General features: G+C 30.7%; 1 protein-coding gene across 1 annotated transcript in view; it reads left to right on the top strand.

Annotated features, from left to right (window-relative positions):
- The window catches only part of rdgC (retinal degeneration C), a 350015-nt gene that overhangs the window by 313605 nt on the left and 11924 nt on the right, over positions 1-24486 (top strand). The gene's annotated exons all lie outside the window — the stretch shown is intronic.

Genomic DNA, 24486 nt, shown 5'->3' with positions numbered 1-24486 from the left:
CCTCACCATACTTTTTCACCATACTAGCCTACTTCACCATACTTTCATATAACCTGCCGCCCCTAGAATCAAGCTCTGGACCCAAATTACTTTGTCGTTGAACAACATGACTAGAGATCGAAACCAGGAAAATTTAGCAGTTGAGAAACAGCCGTTACTGAATCTCGATTCTACTCTTCTTAGCAACAATGTTAGTAAAAACGCAGCGACACTCTTATTTGGTGTATCCTTCTGTAGGAAGCTTTTTCTTATCCTCTCCCACATTCGGCTAACCAAATATCTAAGCTTTTTAGCAAAGCTTTCTGGTGCAAGAAACCCTTGGAGAGTGAATCTATCTGGAATTGAAATTTAAATGACAATAGATCTTCTTGTCCATTTGCCATCAACACATTTCAAATCCGGCTAGTATATATTAGATTTTTATTGGTTTTACAGTCAAAATTTCGCTGGCATACATTTTATGCGTTTACTCTTCAAACTAGTTGCAGTTTTTAAATGATGAACTCGGGATAAACATATCGCATCTAAATATACATATAAAAAACACGTCAACTCATGGTTTTGGAAACGAAAATTATACTAATCGACCACTGCGAGAATTTTGATTACATATTATAAAAATTTTGTTATTTCATAAAAAGTTGGCATATTATTACAATACTTAATTATAAATTAAAATAAACCTTAATGTAGTAAAACATGTATTTATTTTAAGGGTTTTTCTTTTTTCTGTAAAAATTCGTTAACAAATTTGGCTCCTTTGATGAGAGCCGTGAATCTTGTTAAATTTATACGACAGGTTATAATTTATTTTTCATACCTCTACGTGATTCGTTGTGTTATTAATATTACTTCACGTTAAAACATCCTAAAATGCCTTTCCATGTCGTAATAAAACATCTTAAGGGTTTCAAGTTAACAATTAATTTATTGAAACATAAAATAAAATTTAAAACTAGTGGTCTACTATCACGGCTGTTTATTAATATAAGTGAATAGAAATCTTGAATTATTTATTAGTTCGTTTACTAGCAGAATGGTTTAGTCAATTATAATAATATTCATATTGTTTCTTTCTTTTTTGAAACATATTATGTGGCTGACATATTCAATTTCAAAATTCGTAAATAATATCTGAATTTTCGGAAGGTAGTTATGTCAAACCTGTTAGCAGCTCTAGGATAAAATACTATTAAAACCATCATCAGCTTGAATCAATTCATTGGTGGATTAAAGCTTCTCTCCACGCTGACTCTATTTCTTTTGGTTGTGTACGTATCGTTGTTACGTACTTCCTCAAGATTTTGATCTAGTGGTCTCTATGGAAACTATCCGCACGTTTTCTACATCATCTATTAACCACTGGACGACTATATTATTATCCAAAAATTATCACTCCTTCAAGCTGCATATCCTGCATTTTTCTATGTTAGATTTTTAACATATAACTGTTTTCATCGTATCCCATTGTTTGTGTCATTATTAAATTACTCAATTTTTGTCTTTACGCGATAGTTCCAACATGCATCTCTCCACACTATACTGTGTTAGTATATTGTTCTAGGTATTAAATTGTAATAAATAGACATAGTGAAATATACTTCAATAACAATTATAATGTATTTTTTTTAATAAACATTCACGATGCCTGTATGGTAACGTGTTGGCTTATAATTTCGTGGACCCTGGGCTTAAATCCCGGGTCTGGAAATTTCGCAAGTTATTTTCAATAATATGTGTTTAGATCCAGAGTATCCAGAGGCTTAGCAAGTAGCTAATAATATTCATTTCTCGAAAAAATAAAAAAATGTTAATACAAGCTCCACTCCGCGTAGTCCCATAAAGTATGGTCCTCTTGTATTGTAATGTGGTGTAGACTTATTTTTATTATTTATATATTTTATAATACATATTTTTTCCTATCCTTTAAATAACCATAGATAACGTCTTTTTTACCAATTTGCTTTTAACTCGAAATCCGATACAAACGTGTCAATACAATGCAAGTACTTCATAATTGGAATCCGTATGGGTACAATATTCTTAAAAAATACTATTTTTGATATCGATAATAGGTTAACATCAGTATCTAGTGTAAGCCATTACAACACACTCCGCGATTTTATGGCACAGCGAAAGCAATCCTGTCTCACTTTGCATTGATACTACAAGAATGATCTACTCCATGATACTACTAAAAATATTATGAGAGGTGCGGAACTGCACGTAGCGTTGAATTTAGGCAAATGGAACAATGTCGTACTTTTCTTATGCTCTAGTAATTAGTAGTGATATACAATATTAATTATCTCATATTATGTTATGCCAGGCGTAATAATTAGTTAGTTTACATGCCTACATAACCCAATGCTTACGGGCCCTTTTAATTAATTTTTTAATTAACGTGTTAATTTGCATTTGAAAAGCAATTAGCAAAAACACAATTTTGAGCGGCCCGTAAGCATTGAGTAAGCATTGGGCAAAACAAACCAGGTTGAAATTGCAATAATATAATTATATAACATAATTAAAAATATATAAAAATATTTTACGCTCAGTTGAAGTTTTTATTTTTTGGTTTAGTTAGTTTAAGATCACATTTGAAATAAATTTCTCTTGTTCATAAATTTATCTTTTGAAAACTTACCACGCTACAAATCTATCTCTCAGAAACGTTTTTTTGAAATAGTTTAAAAATTCGTCTTTAAATTTCATTTTAAATTTATTCGGCGTCTGGCTGAATGATTTATATATTTTTTTCGTATAAATCATGCGCGTTTGAAAAGAAAAAAGGAAAAAATAGATTTATCCCATTATTATCTTTTAACTTGTACTAAAACTGATTTATTCGCATTAACTATGAGCGTCTAGCAATCAGACTGTCTGACGAAGACCTTTCAGTATTGTGAAACTCTTCACGCATTCTGACTCAATAAAAAGATAATTCTGTTTAAATTACAGAGTTTTAATTTTATTAAGAAAATATTACAAAGAAAATTAATATAATCTAATGAGAGCAAATTCATCAAGTTTTATTGAGTTCTACTTGGTAACTAGATTGTTAGAATGTAAGATGTATTACGTGTACGTCCAAAATATAATTTACAATGTTAGGCATTTTTTTTTAAATATGAAAATATATAATAATTTAAGTAGATCATGTATTTTAAATCTTATATGGTTTGGTAAATTATAGAATACCATGACCAAATTCTTATAAATACCAATATTATAATAGGCATTTTGTAATAAAATTAATTATTCCAATGCCTTTAATTAAGATATTAGCACATTTTAATTGGTTTTGCCAATTCTCTTCTGGGTATTTTCAAAGGAATGCAATTGATTACTCCATTATTAGAGGCTGAATTCTTGTAAAGTAGATATTATCTACTACCTCTTAACTTAAGTTTTAAAGAACAAAGCGTTCCTTAGCACTGTATTAAATTTGTATTTATTATTTCTAGAAGTGCTTAAGAAAACCAATTTCGTTTTAATCAGAGAAACACGCCAAACTTTTGCCATTACATGCCGATAAATAACGAATTTTGTTACCGTTTCTTTTTTACTGTTAATTAGTATAATATTGTTGTTAGAGAGAAAAAAAGCTATCAGCTCATTGAATAGTCAAGTGGATTAAACGTTGTTGTATTACACTAATATATAACATGAGTATATACCCATATACCCAACAAGTGGTAATGGTATTTGGAAGTTATTCATTATTAATTTTTTTATTCAATTCTGAAAACATAGTATAAGATCTTCGAAACTCACTAAATACCATGCACACAGCGGTTACATGTGAATTGAATTGTACGTAAAACATTTCACCGTGTTATAGTTTGCCGTGAGCGTTTTATCGGAAAGAGATGACCGTATACTATACGGTCTCCAATTTTATTAGATTCAATATTAACATTAAATCAATTTTCATAACTGATTTTGGCGAAATTATCGAATTCAAGAATGAAAACCTAACCTAACCTAACAAATAATCCAATATATCGACTATTTTTAAAATTTGTTTGCTGCTGGCTTCCTGTAAAGTGTAAACCGACAAGAACCGTGTTTTATTCAGACATGAATTTTATGTCAGTACTTTACGACCCAAAGAGGTTGCACTGTCTTTAATATACGACCATATATTTCTGATAGAACATTTCACGGTGAATTGTAATACGGCAAACTGCACACGTACAAGTTTCCGGACACGGCACACAGCGTATACGGCAGAGCTACGAGATCCCGGCATGACCTGATCTGACCTATTCTAGAACCTAGTCCTGGAACGATTGAGATTCAAACTTATATCTTTCTTTTCTTTAATTGTGCTAACTGTCAATTCATGGTGAACATGCAAATGAAAATATTCCTCTGAGGCGGACGAAACCGGTCCAGATATAATTAATACAATTGGAAAAAGTACTATATTAAATTAAATTATTAATCACATCTTTTTATTTTCGGGTGAGTGCTCTAGTCTTTGAATTATCGACCCGTCTATGATTCAAACGAATTATTTTGAATAGCTACGAATAGAATAATTACTTAAAATTTCGTTAATCGAATGGTGATCGACTTTTAATCAATAATTATTGAGGTAAATGACATTATTATTAAAATAATTGAAACCGTCATCCGGCCATAGTCAAGCTTATTATTGACTTGCTTTTTTTTATTCACACACTCGGTCCAACTAATATTTCTATGGTTTTTCAGAAATATGTACCTATTTATATTTGCTTTAATATAAATTATTGCAAGAGTGAAAAAAATAATTTTAGTAATGTATTGATACATATCTGATTGTTTATGTTTTAAACATAATATCATAATAATAATTTACTTGCAACAGCAATATTGTATAAACTATTTATTTAAAAAGAAACACATTTTTCTTATTTATATATTTAAAAAAAACATACCGGCACATTATAGTTGGAAGAAAGGGTTTCATTACAAGGTAAATATAATATGATTGAGCTGACTATATTTTGTTGGTATATGGTCGAATGGTTTTTTTCCTGTGCGAACATATAAAAGTTTTTTTTCAATTTTCCGTTCAGAGATTTTTTTTTGTTTTCCGTTAATTTTTTTTCATCTAGGCGTTTACTCCAAAAAATTTTGTCTCCACTTATTTTTATTCTCTTTTACCGTTCGTAGCAGTGGCGAAAGGTGGAGTATGCTGTTAAGATGCGACAGAAACTGTTGTTCAATTGAATTTTAAAAACTAACAAGCACAATCTGCATACTGTATTCTTAGTTAAATGAAAACAATTAATAAGAATTACTCACAAAGCTTAGTGTGCACTATTAATGTCGAATATTAACAGCCTACCCGCACAACTCACCACTGGTTCGTATGTGTCGTAAGTTTTCTCCGTCTCAATATAAATATACGAGGGTGGGTCAATAATTCCTTAGAAAAAAACATTAAAACACTTTTAATTTTTGTATTTTTTTTTTATTTCTCAACATAATCTCCTTGGAGCTCAATACACTTGGTTAGACGTTTCTCAATTTTTTTTAAACCGTCAGAAAAATAAGTTTTCGGAAGGTCCTCAAAATAAGCATTTGTCCGATCGATGACTTCTTCATTTGAAAAAAAACGTTGTCCACTTAGCCATTTTTTTAAGTTTGGGAAAAGGAAAAAAGTCACTGGGGGCTAAATCTGGCGAATACGGTGGGTGGTCGACCAATTCGAACTTCAATTCTTCAATTTTAGCCATTGATCGTAAACATGTGTGAACACGGGCATTGTCCTGATGAAAGAGGATTTTTTTCCTGTTTTAATGAGGCCGTTTTTCTTCAATTTTGTTTTTTAGCTGGTCCCTGTTATTGTTTTTCCTTTTTCCAAATAGTCAACGAAAATAATTTCACGTGCATCCCAAAATACAGTAGCCATAACCTTACCAGCTGATTTTACGGTTTTCGCCTTCTTTTGACATGGTTTGCCTTCGCAATCCACTGCTTTGACTGTTCTTTCGTCTCGGGAGTATAGTGGTGTATCCATGTTTCATCTACAGTCACAAAGCGACGAAAAAATTCATCCGGATTGCGTTGCATGAGCGACAACAGGGCTTTAGAGGCCACCACCATATTGCGTTTATTGTCGACTGTGAGCAAACGCGGCACCCATATTGCAGAAATATTTTTCATGCCCAATATGTCATGTAAAATAGAAATGACGGTACCTTTTGAGATCCCTGTAACCTCAATTATCTCACTCAACTTTAATCTTTGGTCAGTTAACACCATATCGTGGATTTTATTGATCATTTCTGGTGTAGTCACCTCTACAGGACGTCCTGAGCGTGGTTCATCCTTTGTTGATGTACGACCACGTTTAAATTCATTTAACCAGTTATAAATAGTTGCAAGTGAAGGAGCAGATATGCCGTGAACTAAATCCAACTCATTTTTTATTTCCTTTGCTGTTAACCCTTTTATATTAAAATGTTTAATAACAGCTCTAAACTCAATTTTCTCCATTTTCCATTTTTCCATTTTCCACAAGCAAATTTTTTTTTTAAATGTACGAGAAACACACAACAACCTGACCGATCTGATTGAAACTTCGCAGCATACTGAATCGGTAGTGCCGCTGCATGAAAACAAACCGCTTACAGTACAATTCGCGCCACCTGTCGGCTTTTTTAAGGACTTATTGACCCACCCTCGTAGTTCGGTTTTTTAAAATAAAGTAAATGTAAAAGACACTCAGAAATGATCAACTTTCTTCTAAAATAAAGAACTAAGCGTAACTACAGAATAATCTATATCACATTTTTCAATCGTGTTGTTTATTTGTATAATATAACTGTGTTTTATAACTGAGTTTTAAAATATTTCCACGGGTCGGTAATTTCTTTTAGTTTTATTGCATTACGGTTAATTTTTAAAAAATGCTATTAGAGTGATGGTAATTGGTGGATAATTTTATTTCAAATATTTTAGGTCAAGATTTTCCAGCCGTTATACAGCTTTTACGAGAAGCCGATAATAATTCAATGCAAAACCTTTTTTAGCATAAAAACCCTACGATAATGAATCGAATTTAAGGCTTTTACGGAATTGTAAAGTGAGTGCTTAAAATCTTCAATTCGTTTGAAACTTAAAAATGAACAGAAAAATTTACTTTATAATATTATTTCAATACACGCGCTATATAATATGTTTGGTTATAAAGGTGAGTTATTGGTTGAACCGGAGGTGCAGGTTCGATTTCATGGCTGACGATAATAATTTTCATGTTGTTCTTTCAATATGTGTATAATTCATTACAAGTTACGTTAAAATAAATTCAGTTAATATAAATTCTGCTCTGGGCATACCGATATGCTCCGCATATGAGTAAAAATAGTATTATGAATTAAAATAATAAATAGGTAGGTATCTAATTTAGATTAAAGGAATCCATTGACGACAAAAGTGATAAATATTTTTAATTAGGAATGAAATAAATATTAATTAGCGGCTTTTTAAATATATTTTCAGTTGGATCAAAGAGGGGATCACTTAGGTACACGATGGTCCGATCAGGTGATGGATGCTCTTGGAATCTCATTACATTTAACTATATCGATGGCGGAATGTAGACATCGCTGAAGAGATATAACTACAATATTTAAAAGTTACCACGATCTTCGATAGTGAGGGCCGCGAAAACTAATATTTGTTATATAGTTAATAACTAGTTAATACGTATACCTAAACTTAGTTTATTACATCTCAACAATCTCTACGCTGTGGATACAGAATGCACTCAACTATGATAATCGCTCAAAGCATTTTGCATATTTGCATTAAACTCACTTCCACTTCATGTTTGTTTGTTTGTTTTGCTTTGCCAAGCAAAATTCCAGCTTTATGCAGAGTGCATTTATCCATCCGAGTTTCCCGATGATTCATTCCTTTGAGACAAACTTGCATTGATCATTTTCTTTTACATTTCTTTGCTACTTTACTGGATGTAAATACCATTACTGTTTCAATTCTGCCCACCTAATCACTGAGATGATACGTTTCTCTAGTGATACGGAAGACTTATGTAAGTTATAATGTTTATTATTGAACTACATGATTACTCTTTGCTGAAACCTTGTACTTTTGAGCTTAAAGCACTACTTGTAATGGTTGTAAACATGTAGTGCTTTAAGCTGATTTAGTCACCCTCCTTGCAAGTTTCTTGAAAATATCAAACTTGTATGATAGACTTGGCTGTTTATTTAGCCATAATTTGCATCCAGTCCCACGTATATAATGCAAGTGGTGCTTATATTAATTATTTGAGCATTAAAATCCAAAGTGTAATAAAGATAAATTAAGAAGACATTATGAACGATTGAATTTATCCAAGATTTTATAAAAACTACAGTTTTTCTCACAATTTCTCAGATGCTGATTATGTCACATACACCTATGTGTTTTTTGGGTCTATAAGTGATATTAAATTATGTCCTAAATACTTGTTTTTATTTACAACTGTGGGGTTCTAATGCAAAAGTTTTTTAAAAACTAACCAACACCATCTGTAAATTGTAGTATGAATTCAATAAAAACAATTGCGTATGACTAACAAAGTCTAATGTGCACTATTTCTGGTGGATCTTAACAGCCTACTTCCACCCTTCGCTACTGCGATATGATAACTAAAGATAAAACAGATTAAGAAAAGTGCATCGTTTTATAGTTCGGCTTAAGCTAATGAAACAAATAAAGAGTACATTTTCCGACCCACGAAAAAAAAAAAGAGGAAAACGAAGTAATTTCGTCTCACGAAAACAGGCACTTGAAAAGTATTAGCGCTAGACCCGCGCGCCAAATCATGGAGGTAATTTAATCTGGGCGGACCATCTAAAATCCAATTTGCTCTAGGTGAGCGACGAACAAAGTACTAATTAAATGGAAAACAATCCCTGGACTTTCCGGGTGTTAACTAAATTCGCTCGTTTATAATGCTCATTTCTTTTCATTATTTTTCTCGAGATCGCTCATTAGGAGGGCAATCGAATTTTTTGATTCAAACATTAAGATGATAATATACAAATAATTTAATCTTTAAAACACAGTACTTTTTTTCAAATTAATTTAACTAGAAATTATATTGTGAATGTTTTACTAAACCAAAAATCCGAGATTTCTTATGTTAAAAATCTTATGAATACATAAAACAAATATTTGCTATGTTTATATTATTCACTTCCGCAAATAATACGTAACTACTTTTTATTTAATTTTTAAATGTTTGGAATCTTTTTTAAATGCATCCTAAATAAAGTATTGTAATATATTAATACTATTCACTGAAGGTACTTGATAGAATTTGAATTTATTTTCTAAAGGATTTAAGTTTTAGTCATTAAGTCATTAGTTGACTACATTAAATTCACAATACGTTACCATTGTTCCCAGAATGTACGATTTTACACCTCTTGAGTGTAGTATTTTTATTGTTTATAATTACTAAAATGATCTATTATTAGATTTTGACGATTTACTATACGCTTATCGAGTGTATTATTAGTGATAAAATAGAGTTTTTTAAAAATAATTTTTCAAATACCTATTCATAATTTGTTTGTTATATTTTTTAGTGTGATCTTTTACTTAATAGGTAGGTGATAAAGTTATTACTTATTTTATTGTATTATTTTTTATATACGTTAGGGTTAGAGTTAAATGTATTCGTTGTCAGTGTGTATTTGCCTTTTGGTGAGTGCACATAGCGCCTGATGATGCCGAAAGGCGAAACCGGGGTTGCAAAAAATGACTCAATTGGAATAGTACTAAACTTAAATCCATTAGAATTGAAACTATTAAAATTTTGCATCGAATTGTTAAAGAAACAAAATCAATCGCAATCATTCATTTATAAGTTACAGCTGTATAATAATCATTTAAAAATATTTCTTGTTTTGATAACTTAGAAAATAAATTTGATCTCCAATAAAATTAACTACGAGTATTACAAGTCCCTCGAGACTATTTACGTAAACATATTCCTCAGCATGAATTTTGGCAGATATGGCAGCCTTCTTACGTCTAGCTACGACTCAGACTGTTAAATCCGTGTCACAGTTCTTCATAAGTTTGGTTTAAATTATAGTAATAAAATTACAAAAACATGAGTATAAAATTCTAGCCTAGATCTCAAAAAAGATAGCATTATAATGATTATTGTCTGTCCCAGCATAAAAATAATGATGAAAAACTGTGATTAGTGTGAATTTAGGAGACTTCCGATGATAATTTATTAAATCATTATAATATACCGTGTATTATTACAAACATAAACTTCCGACGCCTGGTCTGTAGGTATTTTACTTGAATATTGTAAATTATACTTACATATTTCAATTAACTACTGAAAGTTATATAAAATTTCAGCTAATATAGTGCAATTGAAAATGTATTTATGAATGACGTAATTTATAAATGGGACCTATTAAAATGTTTTGAATGACAATAAAGCTCAGCGGAACGCAGCAGAAATGCATTTATTTGCGTAGAAAAGTAAATTTTTAAAATGAGGCATCTTTGTTATCGATTGAAAGAAGAAAGTGAGTATAAATCTAGATAAAAGTGTCAGACAATACTAATTAACAAAATGAATGTTTTCGCGTGAATTGCGTGTATCTGTATATTTTTTTATAATTTGATTAATAATATCAATGCATAATCAGACCATTGTATGAAATTGCTAGTTTCAATAATAGTGTTGCTAATTGTTTAACTCCGAATGTAATGCAGTAACCTGTTCGTAGTAAAGAAAGACCTTTGATTGTATAATATAGAGTTGGGTTTCGGGAATTTTCCGACGGGAATTCTCGAGAAATTTTCGAGATTTTGCCTCCCGAATCTCGAGAATTGAAATTTTTAACATTGTTATCAAATATTAATTAAAAAAACGTTTTTCTATATGAAAAAAGTGGATAGGAAACACAAAACGTTCAAAGACTGATCGGAGCATTTAACACAATTAAGCCAACGTCGACTCAAAATGAGCGCAATTTTTGCAACATCAAGGAATTTTGTATCTCAAAAGCGTACGCGATTGTCAGATGCAGTGATTGACAGTCTGTGTTTTTTGTAATTCTATTTTAATAAGTAATGTGTTGAATTTTTTTGGTTTCCTACTTCTATTTTGTTTGTTTTTTTTTGTTTTTTTGTTTTGTTTGTTTACTTCTTGCATAAATAAAAAAAATCATATTTTTTTGGAATTTGTCTGTTTTTACACTGATTTTAGGATTTTTACAGGTTATTTCTAAATATACCGATATCTCGAGAATGCTAGAGAATTCTTTTCTGGAAATCCCGAATCTCGAAAATTCGAAAATTTCATCATTTAGGGAAATCCCGAATGTCGAGATTGAGATTTTCTCGGGAAATACCCAACTCCAATTGTATATTTCGTTCATAATAGTTCATTCACGAAGTAATAATCAGCATCGGTCTGTATATTAGTAGTAAAAATGTGCGAATTTCTTTTAAGTGACATAATAATTCACGATAAACTTTAATGTAGTTTTAAATTTAAGGTTTGAAAATATGATAAATAATTTCATCAAAATTATATTTCCATTAAATAGACCCGTTTAAAATAACATCAAGTCTTTGTAAAATGACTATATTGTACCTAAAGCAGGTGATACGCTAGTACCTTCCGTTAAGCACGGCTACTTAAAATAACTTTATGTAAATTAGAATGCCATGCACATATTTATTATGTCTTGTTTTTTACACAATGTATTACAACCCGCATTCAGCCTACATTACTACAATGTTCTAGTTACAAAAACAATGTCATTATTTACAACTTGTGCGCCATGTTAAATGCCACGTATTTTCTATTCTACTGCACACTGCAGAGTCATGGACTCTCACGTAATTAATAAGTATTATAGTCTAACGCATAGAGGTATTAAATAAAAAGAGGGGCGAAAAATCAGCTTTCTCATACGACTGAATGAAGCAGGCCAACAATAGCCGACAACTTACGAGAAATAGCGACGCGATAAAAAAAAATCAGGGCATCACGGAGGATTTACTTCGGTCATCATAACGTACTCATATAATATAATCTTAACGTAGAAGTTTTGCCGCAACTTGATTACCAGCCCGCCTCACCATACTTTTTTTACCATACTAGCCTGCTTCACCATACTTTCATATAACATGTCGCCCCTAGGTGTAACGGCATCGCTATAAACATGTGCACTGTAAGTTGTATAAAACCATGAATTTTGGCATGACAAATAGCCATATTATAGGATATTCAACCGCTTTAAAATTGGCCGTTTAAATGCCCCAAATTTCATAATGGCGGAGAAAATTTAAATTTTATATTTTATTTTGCTGAATACTTCTATAATATCAAACTTGACATTTTGCGATTGGAAGGCAATGCTATTCTAAGATAGCGGCAAAAAATCACGTTATTATTTTTTTTCCGGTTCGATCGATTATGTTTTAACCAATTATTGTATTAAGCTTATGTATAAAAAGTATTTACACTTTGATTTGTTAAAAGATTTCACAAGACAAAAAATCATAGAATATTGCAGCGTATCGATTGGAAAGATCTATCCGTATATATAATATATAATATATAAATATCTTTCATCGTCCGAAATATTAAAAAATAAAATTAAAATAAATAATAAAAAAAACTATTTGCTTTAAACTTTTATAAAAACCTAGGTGTAACTATAAAAATATTGATTAAGTTGATAAGGCTATAGTATGCTTTTTAATACAAGTTTCTAGAAATGTATACATACCTAACTAAATTTTATAATAATATGCAATGTTGTTTAATAAATTCCAGCATTCAATTATTTTTTGTAGTTAAAGTAAAAACATAATAAAATTTGGCGCAGGCACGCGATTATTCTTTTCCTTCCTACTTGTAATTTTTTTACCAACTCAACGACTTATCAACTTAAAAATTCATAATATTACTGGTATTTATATTTATTAAGTAGATATCACATTATTTACCGTGTAAATATTTTTTTAATCATTTGCCTTGAACTATTCCGTGCTTAATATTATGCTGGCCTGTTTGTAACTCGCAAATTTATGATAATAGATGTAAAATATACTAAATAGTAAATAAAGAGTATCTACCTCATTATCATCGACATCACAACCCAATGGATCCAAACACTTCAGCGTACTCTTACATCACCTGATTTTGATTCTACAAAATAGCTTATTCGAAACCGTATCAAATAAAAATAGTACTTGTCGATAAAGGTGTAACCGCAAGACCTATTACTCGATTAGGAAGGTCATATGTCAAGGATGAAAGAAACCCAATCACCAAAAAGAATCTTCATCAAGAAACTTGAAGGGAATATGAGGGTCGGGCGATTGAGACTTTGGTGGTTGGAGAGAGAACATCCCCAAGGCCAGGGCGCTGAAATGAGTATGCGGAATAAAGAGAGAAGTTTCCCAAATGCGGTCAAGGCCCACATTGGGTTGCACTGCCGGTGATGATGATGAAAAATAGACTCAACGGGTGGTTGCTCAGTTAAGTGTTTTCTATCATTGACACTTGGCTCGCCCAATGTGATTAACTCACTTTCACACGTATAATTTGTGATAAAGAATTTTCATCTTAAGAATTATTCACGAGAAATAGTGAGAAAAAACATTTAAATAATTAACGTAACTTCGAGATTTTCATCTTTCTGGGTATTGTTAAGTTGTGTAGATTGAGAAAATTACCAGTAACTTTAATCCGTGTGATTTTTGACAGATTCTGAAAAAAGTAAAAAAAAAGCTCTCTACTTTGTTTTTGGACAAAAAGTATGTGGAAAACCGCGTGGATGGAACAAATATTATTCTGACGTGAAATAATTTGAGTTTCAAGATTCAATTATACTCTTAATCGTGAATATCGAGAATCATTATCTCTATTTATTTTGCAAGTATAAATTCCAATTTTTTTACAAGTCAACGTAAATGAAAGTATACAGTCCAAAATATAATAAAACAATTTAAATGTTTTTTTGTAATTTTTATTTTTGGTAATTTTTCTACAATTTATACAAACCTAAGACAGGTGGCGTAACGATATTATCACACTGAATAATGACTGTTTTCCAAGAAATATTATCAAATAACATTACCTATTTATACAAAATTCATCATTGCAGCTTTATTATAGAAATTTTGTATTATCGTAGAGACTTTTAATAAAATTATACAGACAGGCAGAAGACATCGATAAGATTCACAACTGGTTCTGGTGGAACATGGAAATATATATTTTTGAAAATTCTTAAGTATATTCTAGAATTAGCATAATTGAACTAAACATTAAATAGCTAATTCTGAAAAGACATTGACGTAATATAATGTAAATATTACTTCTTGTACAAAATAGTGTATGTTGAACATATAGGTCACGACTAGTAAACATATACATATAGCTATTGACAGAATTTTCTCTCAATTTATAATTGAAATCTCATATACCTAATTTAAGCTATAATTCGATTGAAAAATCATTCTCTTGTATTTTGTATACATTTTGGGACTTCATTTCACGGATTTTTGTATCTGCTTTCGTAGCTTTCAAATTTTCTTATAGTAATATCTGAGGCGGAAAAAATGTTAAACAACGTCCCACGCAACCCCAGGGGTCTTATAAATCATAACATTTTTTTATGAAAGAAGTTTGCAACAAAATGAAGAATGTTTTTTGTATAAGTAGCATATTATTGTTGATTCTGCAAAACCTACCTATTATATGCACCAAACCGTATTTTCAGAAGATAATAATTATTAATAAAACTAACTTAGCACACATACTTTGGAAACAATTCAAAAACATTGATGTAAGAAAAAACTTAGGTATGCTACTCGTATTAACTATGCGTTTGAGATATGTATCGATTTCTTTTCCATAGGTGAGCATTTTATGTGATTTTGTATCAAGATATTTAATAATAGGTGAGTCGCCTGGAGTTATAACTCACATTTTACAATTTTGTCATTTTTGAGTTAAATATAGGTACTAAGTGTTTTTAAAGGCATTAACCTATGTTCAAAAAAATAGTTGGCTACAAAAGTCACTTTAAACCATATAAAAATCGTTGAGAAAGTTGACTGTTGGTGTTATAACTCACATTCAATGAAAAATGTGATTTCTGGCATCAAGGCCTTTCTAACAAATAAGGGAGCTCTATTTCTCATAGTATGTTGTGTGTCTACAGCCTTTGGAGTATTATATAAATATATATATTTAAAAAAATGCAAATCGACCCACTCACCGATTAATATTCAAGGGAGTTAGTTCAATACTTTTCTTCAAATTACAAAAAAATAGTGCTCTAGTGGTTTTTTGCGATTATCTCAAAAATCGATTTTAGGAATATGTGAGTTATGACTCTAGACAACTCGTTTGCACTAAACTTGGCAATTTATTTAACGATTTTTTTATTCAACCAAAAATTTTGAAGATTCAAAAATATAACACTCGCTAGATTTGATCTAGATATATTATTCGGAAACACCTCAAAAAGTCTTAAAAATAAACTTAATTTATGACCTGTAACAGCGCATCTATTCTATACACATGAGTTTGTATCGAAGTATTATAATTGTTTCAGTAAGTAAGCCGTTTAAACAGTCAAAATTGTCTATCTCTAAATAAAAAATATGAAAAACTACCTTCGATAGCTGCCGATAGCAGTCTTGTCTATAGAATAGATGCGGAGAAGTGACCATGTACGTATTTATTAAATTTTGATTCGACCATGTCTGATCCTAATCATAGATCTTAATATGGGCCTCCACAGAGTGGAGTTTTGTATTAACAGATTTTGTTTTTACGAGAAATGGATGTCAGCCACTTGCTCAATCTATTAAGTCCATACTCTGGCTCGTACAGAAATTGAAAAACAATAATATAAGTAGTGTACTTGCCAAAACCAGGACTCGAATCTTGGACCCACGACGCTATAAGCGGACGCTTAAGGTGATGTGCACCTAGCTAAAAAATACGAAGCTTGCAATTTGAGACATTTTTTTGATAATAATTTACAATGTCAACTATGTTAAATAATAAATTTATGTAAGTATCTGAAAACATTAAAAACAAAAATAATTTTTATTTTAAGTCAAAGATAAACTTACAATAATTGTAAAAAAATGTAATAAAATGTGAATTCATTGAATCGGACCCCATCTTATTATTACATATTATATTTGATGGTCATAGGATCAAAAAAAAAGTTATACACATTTATATTTTTATAAAAATCGATATTTTTTTTAAAATAAATATAAAAAATATTAAAACTATGATTAGTCAAAATCTCTTAGGCGATGCTTAGAAAATCTAATAATCTAAATTTTAATAATAAATATGACCATCAAATATATGTAATAATAAGATGGGGTCCGATTCAACAAATTCACTTTTTATTACATTTTTTACAGTTGCAAGTTTATCTTTGACATAAAATAAAAAATATTTTTCTTTTTAATGTTTTCAGATACACATTATTATTTAATAATTAACATAGTTGAAATTGTAAATAAACGAAAAAATGTCTCAAATTGCAAGCTTCGTATTTTTTCGCTAGGTGCCTTTGGTAAGTAAAGACATCACCTTAAGACCATTGTGGGCGTTAAATACTAAACGTTAAAGTCTCATTTATCACAAAAATAAATGCATAATACAATTTCTGTCTGCAATTCATACCTGTTACTCTAACAAATTGAAACATTAATAATTCGAAAAAATAGAAAAATGGTAACGTCGGTACCTAAATAACGATTTGTAATGCATACAATGTAAATTTATATCGTCATTATTATTAGGAGCAGTGTTGTATTGTGGGAATCATAGCGCGATTGGCCATATTGAAGTCAGTTCATAACAGAACAATGCTTAGTACAAAATTTTCCAAACACCTGCGGCACACGCACGACGGAAACTCTTTCATGAAAACTTTTAGGCAAATTGGCTTTCGGAAACAAAAAGCTTTAGTTCAGAGTATTGTTTAAAATGTTTGATGTTAGTAATAAATATCCTCTACAGCAGGGGCGGGCCGCATGTGGCCCGCCAGGTATTTTTTAGCGGCCCGATATCATTAATTATACTTATGATTACGAATAACTTTTTTATATATTTTAAAAAAATATTGATAATAGATTAATAGTACGCGATCCATTTTCAATAGATATTGATAGTGTACCCATAGAGCTACAACTTGAGATTATTGATCTGCAGTGTGACACTGATTTAAGAGAATTGCATCGTCGTGAAGAAATCTCCAAATTTTACAATGCTCTTAATTCAGACAAATTCGACCAACTTAAAGATTATGCAAGAAGAATGTTCGTTATTTTTGGATCAACCTATATATGTGAACAAACATTTTCGATCATGAACCTCGATAAAAATATTCTTTACGATCAAATATCTCCAATGCCCATTTACAAGCAGTTTTGAGAATATCAACTACAAAATTAACACCTGAATTTAAAAAAATGTACAACAGTTTCATTCTTCTCATTAATTTTTTTGCAATGTTTATTTTTCGTGATAATACATAGTGTATATCTAAAAATGGAATTTTACTTGCGGCCCGCCGCTCATTTTGAATTCTTGAATTTGGCCCTCCATCCAAAAAGTTTGCCCCTCCCTGCTCTACAGTGTAGATTAAAATGAAAAACGAAATTTATGTATGTTACATACTATGCATATGTAAAATCAAACAAATTCGGTTCCATGACAAAACAGAACATGAGAAAACAGAAAATGCAAAACAGAACATGACAAAACAGAACAGTGACAAAACAGAACAACGATAATTATAACTATGACCTTTCAGGAAAAATATAAATTGAATTTTGAAATTGTCCTATCTCTAGTATGTTGATAGATTTTTAATAGCACAGATTTTCAATACGCCATTATAAATCAAATTATATACCTAATTTCTGCATTCCTAATCGCTAGAAAGCCTCAAATAAACGGGACTTAACTCGGCGTTGCCGGCAAGCTTAGGATATCTCATCTTTATCAATATAATATGTTCAAAATGATTGGGTGACTAGATACAATGAAATAATGACCTAACCTAACCTAAATAGATTCCACAAAAAAAAAATGTTTCGTTTCTCCCCTGGCTGTTCTGTTTTGTCATGTTCTGTTTTATCATTTTCTGTTTTGTCATGTTCTGTTTTGTCACTGTTCTGTTTTATTGTGTTCTGTTTTGTCCGGTTACAAAAATAAATGAATTTAATGATGATATATAAGATAGAAAAAAAAACAAAGCTAAAACAATACGGTCAAACAATACTACGTGAAGAGATCTTCACGTATGCAATAAGACGCCGCATTTTTTTTAATGCAATATAATTGGCCTTTGCGGCGACCAAGTCGGATGGCTCGATGGGCTGAACAGCTATTTGGATCATTATAAAGTACATATATTATGTACTGTAAGAAATCGGCGATAACAGGAAGTCGCTATAGTCACACATAGAAAACTTCTCAGAGACGTACGGTAGCAACGCATGCTAGAGGCGTGTTTAAAATAACGTATCGGTTCTCCTTTTAGATGCGACACTTTTCTTCTTTGCAATAAACCAAAAGTTTACTAATAATATTTCTAACATCACCTCTGATTGTTTTACATTTTTTTTTATAAAACGCTTCAAATAACTTAAATTGATAGTATCCCACGGGAGCCTAATATAAAATGATAAATTTGGGGGCATTCCTCATTTGAAAACGGAAGTTCAATTAGCTGCACTGGAAGGGATTTTTAGTTCACTGTTTTAAAACGTGGACAAGAAGTTCTTGTCCGACAATAAAGTGTGGTATTTGGTTAATTTATAATACGAGAAAAATTTATATTTATTTATCGACTAGATAATTATGTCTACCTATATCTTTTATATAATCATATCCATGTACCATGAAGTCGATTTTACAAATATCGGAATCAAATAAATGGAATTATTTATATAAATTCTATTAATGATACAAAACACATTTGGATTCATTCTGAATAAACGATAAAATAAAAACAGCATAAATCATAATTATGTTCCATTTTCGTATTTACACGAAACAGCTACTTTTCGTGTTTTAAAAGTTTTGCTATCATAAAAGACGAAACTTCCAAAGCTTCACGCTTTCAACTTTGATTTCTGTGCAAGCTTTACTGCCTCTAACTCTTATAATATCGGACTTAGTTTTTTAGGAAGAACATAATGCGTTAAATGCGAAATGATATCGAATAGAATAAAAGATCAAACAATATTTTTGAATATTTTTTTTAAAAAGCTCGTATTTATCTGATTTCAATATTTTATAACCGATATAATATTTTAAGTATTTTAATGAACGAAAGTTTCTGTTATGGTTAAGGTACGATATGTTTTTCAGAACTTCTACAAAATAAACCAATGGGTATGGATGCAGATAGGATTACGCACACATCCATATATTCATAAAAAAGGATCATATGGGTTTCCACAGAATGGAGGTTGTATTAACAGCTTATTTTTTAAATATATGTTAGCCACTTGCTCAACCTATTGCGTCCATACACTGGATCGAAAAAACAATATTTGAGTTTACTAGACCCAAAGCCGACACGCTACTATTCCATAGAATAAGAAGAGTGATCAAATTTATGAAATGGCTATAGACTTGATATATGCTAGACGAATGGATAAACGGTGAACAAATGTAATTATTTCGGATAGCCAGCATATACCTAGTTGGGTTACCATCAAGAAAAATGGGAGGAGCTAGACAAGGCCACCATCCAGCAGTTGATCAACCACTGTTGATGGTGATGAGTATGCTGTGGGACTACTAAATTATTTTAAGCTTTTTAGTATGATCTAAAGCAATCTTTCTTAATATTTTTACACGTGTGGACCACTCAAAATATAAGAAACTTTTTTGAAGACCGCTAACACAGAAATAAAAAAATATTATTTATATAGTAACGTATAATGACATCTAATCGTGGTTGATTTCGAGACGTAAAATGATAAAGCGCGAACCAAATTGATGTGCATGTCGCGGACTATCATGTGACGTCACAGTAAGCTGCCGCTACGGGTCATTTTTCTTAGTGTTTAAAATGTTATCAGACTGACGCTCCCATCCCGTAGCACATTTTCAACCTTTAAACTAATATTGTTAGTCGGCAAAATCTGCCGAAATTACCAGAACCACAATGAGATCACCTCACGTTGATCTGCACTGCAAGACACCTGAATGTTCTACATGCCTACACTTTTTGACTGTCATGTCAAAATCACGTTTTTTTTTGTTTTTAATGGTTGGCATTATGTATTTTCTATAAGAATGTTGTCTATTATCTATGGTCTGCAGGTTGGGTTCTGTTCAAAATATTATCTATGGATGTCATGTCGGAAGTCATTTTAACGTACGCCCACGAAGAAACTGTTAAAATTAATTGAAAATAGCATGAATAATTAATATTAATTCAAATTACTATTACATTATAATTGGCACCCTTCATCAGTGTCATTCATCAGTGAATTTACGAAAATGGTGCTCGTTCAAAATATTCTCCAAAATGACGAAATTTGTCGCCGCGACGGCGTGATAGTAGGTGACATGCACCTCAATTTGGTTCGCGGTTTGATCTATTTTAAAAACATTTGCAGGTGCATGGGTTATGAAGATTTTATTGGAATAGGTATCATAGGCATTTGGACGCCAAAAATTCGCGGAGCACCAGAAAATTCGATTGAGAAAAACTGATCTAAGAACTTTGAAACCGTTCATGGCAATATTATATAAGACCGATTAACGATAGATTAATCGTTGGTTTAATTATCAGGTATATACAGTTTTTTTCTTTATATGTATTGCATAGTTTTATGATTTTTAATGAAATTCACTTTTAAGTTATTTAAAATTAGTATTATATTATAATTCCCGCAGCAGCAAAGCAATCATAAATTTCTTTTTCTTGTTTTAATTCAGTTTGTTATATTAAAGCGTTGTCTCTAATCCCCAGATGACACAACCACTGTGAATATTATGGATGACTCCTCGCCAAATAATATCACGCTATATCCCATAGGGAAAGGAAATAATTGAAACAAAATGCACAAAGCACAAAGCATCAACAATAACTCTGACTAATTTATATGCAAACCATCTCTATAATGGAAGTGTCTATGCAAAGTGCAGATAACGGAATAGTATTAAATTATTATTAGTTATTGTTTGTATTTCAATTTGCATAATACTATATACTTATTTAAATATTTTCAAGTAAATTATTTTTCCATTCAACACTACCTTCAAGAGAAGATTAAAGAACATTTATTAATAATATAGAATTTTCGGTTATTACTCTTAAATTCTTTAGACCAAGACTGGGATTTTACTTCAAGGGTAGGTGGGATGATAAATGATAACGAATTCGTACATAATCGATATCTCACCGAATGTATTTATTATTATATGTCGAAATTTTGAGATGAAACATAAATTTTATTACAAAAATGGCATAAGTACCTAGTTTATATCATTAAAATAAGTGTAAATAGTCAAACGAACAGACTCTTTGTGATTGGGTAGGCGTTTGTTGGTTTTTAGTCGAACCGCGAAATATAAAATTAAAAATCAAGCAAAAAACTTTGGTCAAATATTATACCTCAAATACAATAACTTGTGATATATTATATATATTTTTTAAATTACCCACTTTAAGAAGCACCTTTTTGGGTCCGCTATATATAATAGCCTAGGAATCCAACTAGCATGAGACTGGTCTTGAACATAATAAACTATTTCAACGGTATTCAATATTTCACCGTGGCACAGTTCGCCGTGAGCTTCTTTATCGGAAAGAGATGACCATGTACTATACGGTATGCAATTTTATTAGATTCAATATGAACATTAATTCAATTTTCATAGCTGATTTTGGCAATTCATGAAATAAAGAATGAAAACCTAAGCCTAATAAATAATCCAGTATATCGGCTATTTTCAAAATTTATTTTCTGATGGATTCATGTAAAGTGAAAACCGACAAGAACCGTGTTTTATTTAGATATGAATTTTTCAGTACTATACGATCCAAAGAGGTTGGACTGTCTTTAATATAAGGCCATATAATATTTCCGATGCAACATTTCATGGTGAAGTGTGATACGGCGAACTGCATACGTATCTGTTTCCGGACACGATTTCAACAACTTAGTAAACAATACTTTTCAAGGAATCTAACATTATGTAAATGTATTAAATTAAAAAAATCATTATTCATAAATACAAAAACGCCGATAATCAAATTTGATAGGTTTTTCAAAAATGTGTTTATGTAAACTGACTCTAAAACCTTACATTATAATAAACTATTGATATTAATAATTTATCATTATTAATATTATTAATATAATTATTACAGTAACTCCTACGGGTGTATTTGACAAAAACTGTTCAGAACTCACTACAATGTATTATTGCTCTGTGGCGTTAATTCAATTAACATCCGCAAACTTACAAGTTTATCTAATGTTAGTCGTGAAAGGCTCTGCAGAACTTGAGTTCACGGCAAACAATAGTGAATAGAGGGTTGTTTAAGACAGGAGCCGGCAACCTTGTTGCTACGAAAGGCGCAATACAAATTTAGAGCATAGCTGGGGGCGCATAATATAGACATACTTTTCTTTAAAGCTCAATAGAACTTAAAATCTTCGTTTAATTCCGAATTCACAGAAATGTGCATTATTAATAAATGGAGTTTATGAATTAAACACCATATTAATCAATTATATAATATTATTGAGAATACATACATATCGACATAAATCAACATATAAAATATATACTATATTAAACAATAAACCAAGGTTCAAATTTTCAACATTAAAATAAATTTAAGTTATAAATATGTATTTTAAAATGGGTGTTCTGATATTTAAATATACATACATATATGTATATCCAAATACATGCTATGCAAAAAAAATCAATGCGACACTAACTTGGTACTGTAAATCTTCAGCTAACTTATTATAGTCAGGTACATAATTAGAATTACCTGTCCTTATGCAGTTATCCAAGTGAGGATCTGTGAGTGTTGATCGATATTTTCAATTTAAGTGCCTACCTGTTTTATGTAAGAAAACAGAGAATATGTCGTAGCACAGTATCAACATATTTTTAATGCACATTGTCCTAAATTAGAATAACTTTACTATTCTCTTCGACTAAATTCTAAAACATTTTATCTTTATAATGGGCTTTTAAAATGGTGTCATTTTGTAATATTTATTAATTATTTCCAATTCTAGGTCGTCTGTATTACTAATTTAAAAATATGTTGAAATCATAGTGAGTATATCATTTTCAGTAGTTTTTAACAGATTTATACAAAATCCCACTACTGGTTCTTATAACACAAATTCCTCAAATCTAGAAGAAAACTCGTCTATGAGAGTATCCATAATCTTTATATAATGTACAAATAGGGTTTTCTTCTCCCAAATTCTCAATAATATGTTTAAGATTTGGGAAAAGTGATAATGATGTTTTTATTAGATGATCTTGAGGGCGCATCAATTATTCTCCGAGGACGCACTGGCACCCGCGGGCGCTGCGTTGCCGATCCCTGGTTTAAGACATACATATTATTATATTATTGACATATTATCAATATACTACTTGAAAAGAGAGACTGTATATTAGAAAGTGATAAAAGAATTAAAATATCAAAAAAAAAAATATAGATACATATTGAAGATAAAAATCAATGTTGTATACCTACAATTAATTTTTCAAAGTAGATCTGACTTGAATACAATATTTTAAATAATAATTTTAATTTCCTACAATACCCTGAAAGTTATGTTCATACGGATATTAGTTAGAATTACATATCGATAATCTCATGCTGTGTATAGATGTCGCTGGTTTATATCGTTGTAATTTCAGAATCTTAGGAATGGTACAATAAATTAATTTGCACTGTTTGTGGCAGTTGCCTCACATTGTGTTTAGAAAATTATTTCGTTTATTATCCCGAATATATTAATTTATAATATTGTGCCACATGCTGTCTTGCAAAATCAGGTAAATTATGCATCATCATCATCAGCCTAAATCTATCCACTGCTGGATGAAAGCCTCTTTAAGCTGCTTCCACTTCTCTCGGTCCTGTGTATTGCGTTGCCACGTACTTCCGCATAACTTTATCATTTCATCGATCCATCGGCCTCTAGGTCTACCTTGCGGACGTTTTGTACTTCTTGGATAGGTACCACTGGATGACTAGATTTGTCCAACGATTGTCTCTTCTTCGAGCTATGTGTCCAGCCAATGTCCATTTAAGGCTTTTAATAAACTCTATTACATTATTACTAAAATTATGCATAAAATGCTTTAAAAGATAATTATTATTCAATTAAATTAATAAAATATTTACACACTCCAAATTTGGGGTTTAC

The sequence above is a fragment of the Rhyacophila brunnea genome, unplaced genomic scaffold (genome assembly GCF_057557595.1).
Source record: "Rhyacophila brunnea isolate RB1 unplaced genomic scaffold, BYU_Rbru_1.0 scaffold_8, whole genome shotgun sequence".
Taxonomy (NCBI): Eukaryota; Metazoa; Arthropoda; class Insecta; order Trichoptera; family Rhyacophilidae; genus Rhyacophila; species Rhyacophila brunnea.
The sequence above is the reverse complement of the archived record's forward strand: the minus strand, read 5'-3'. Positions and strand labels throughout refer to the sequence as shown.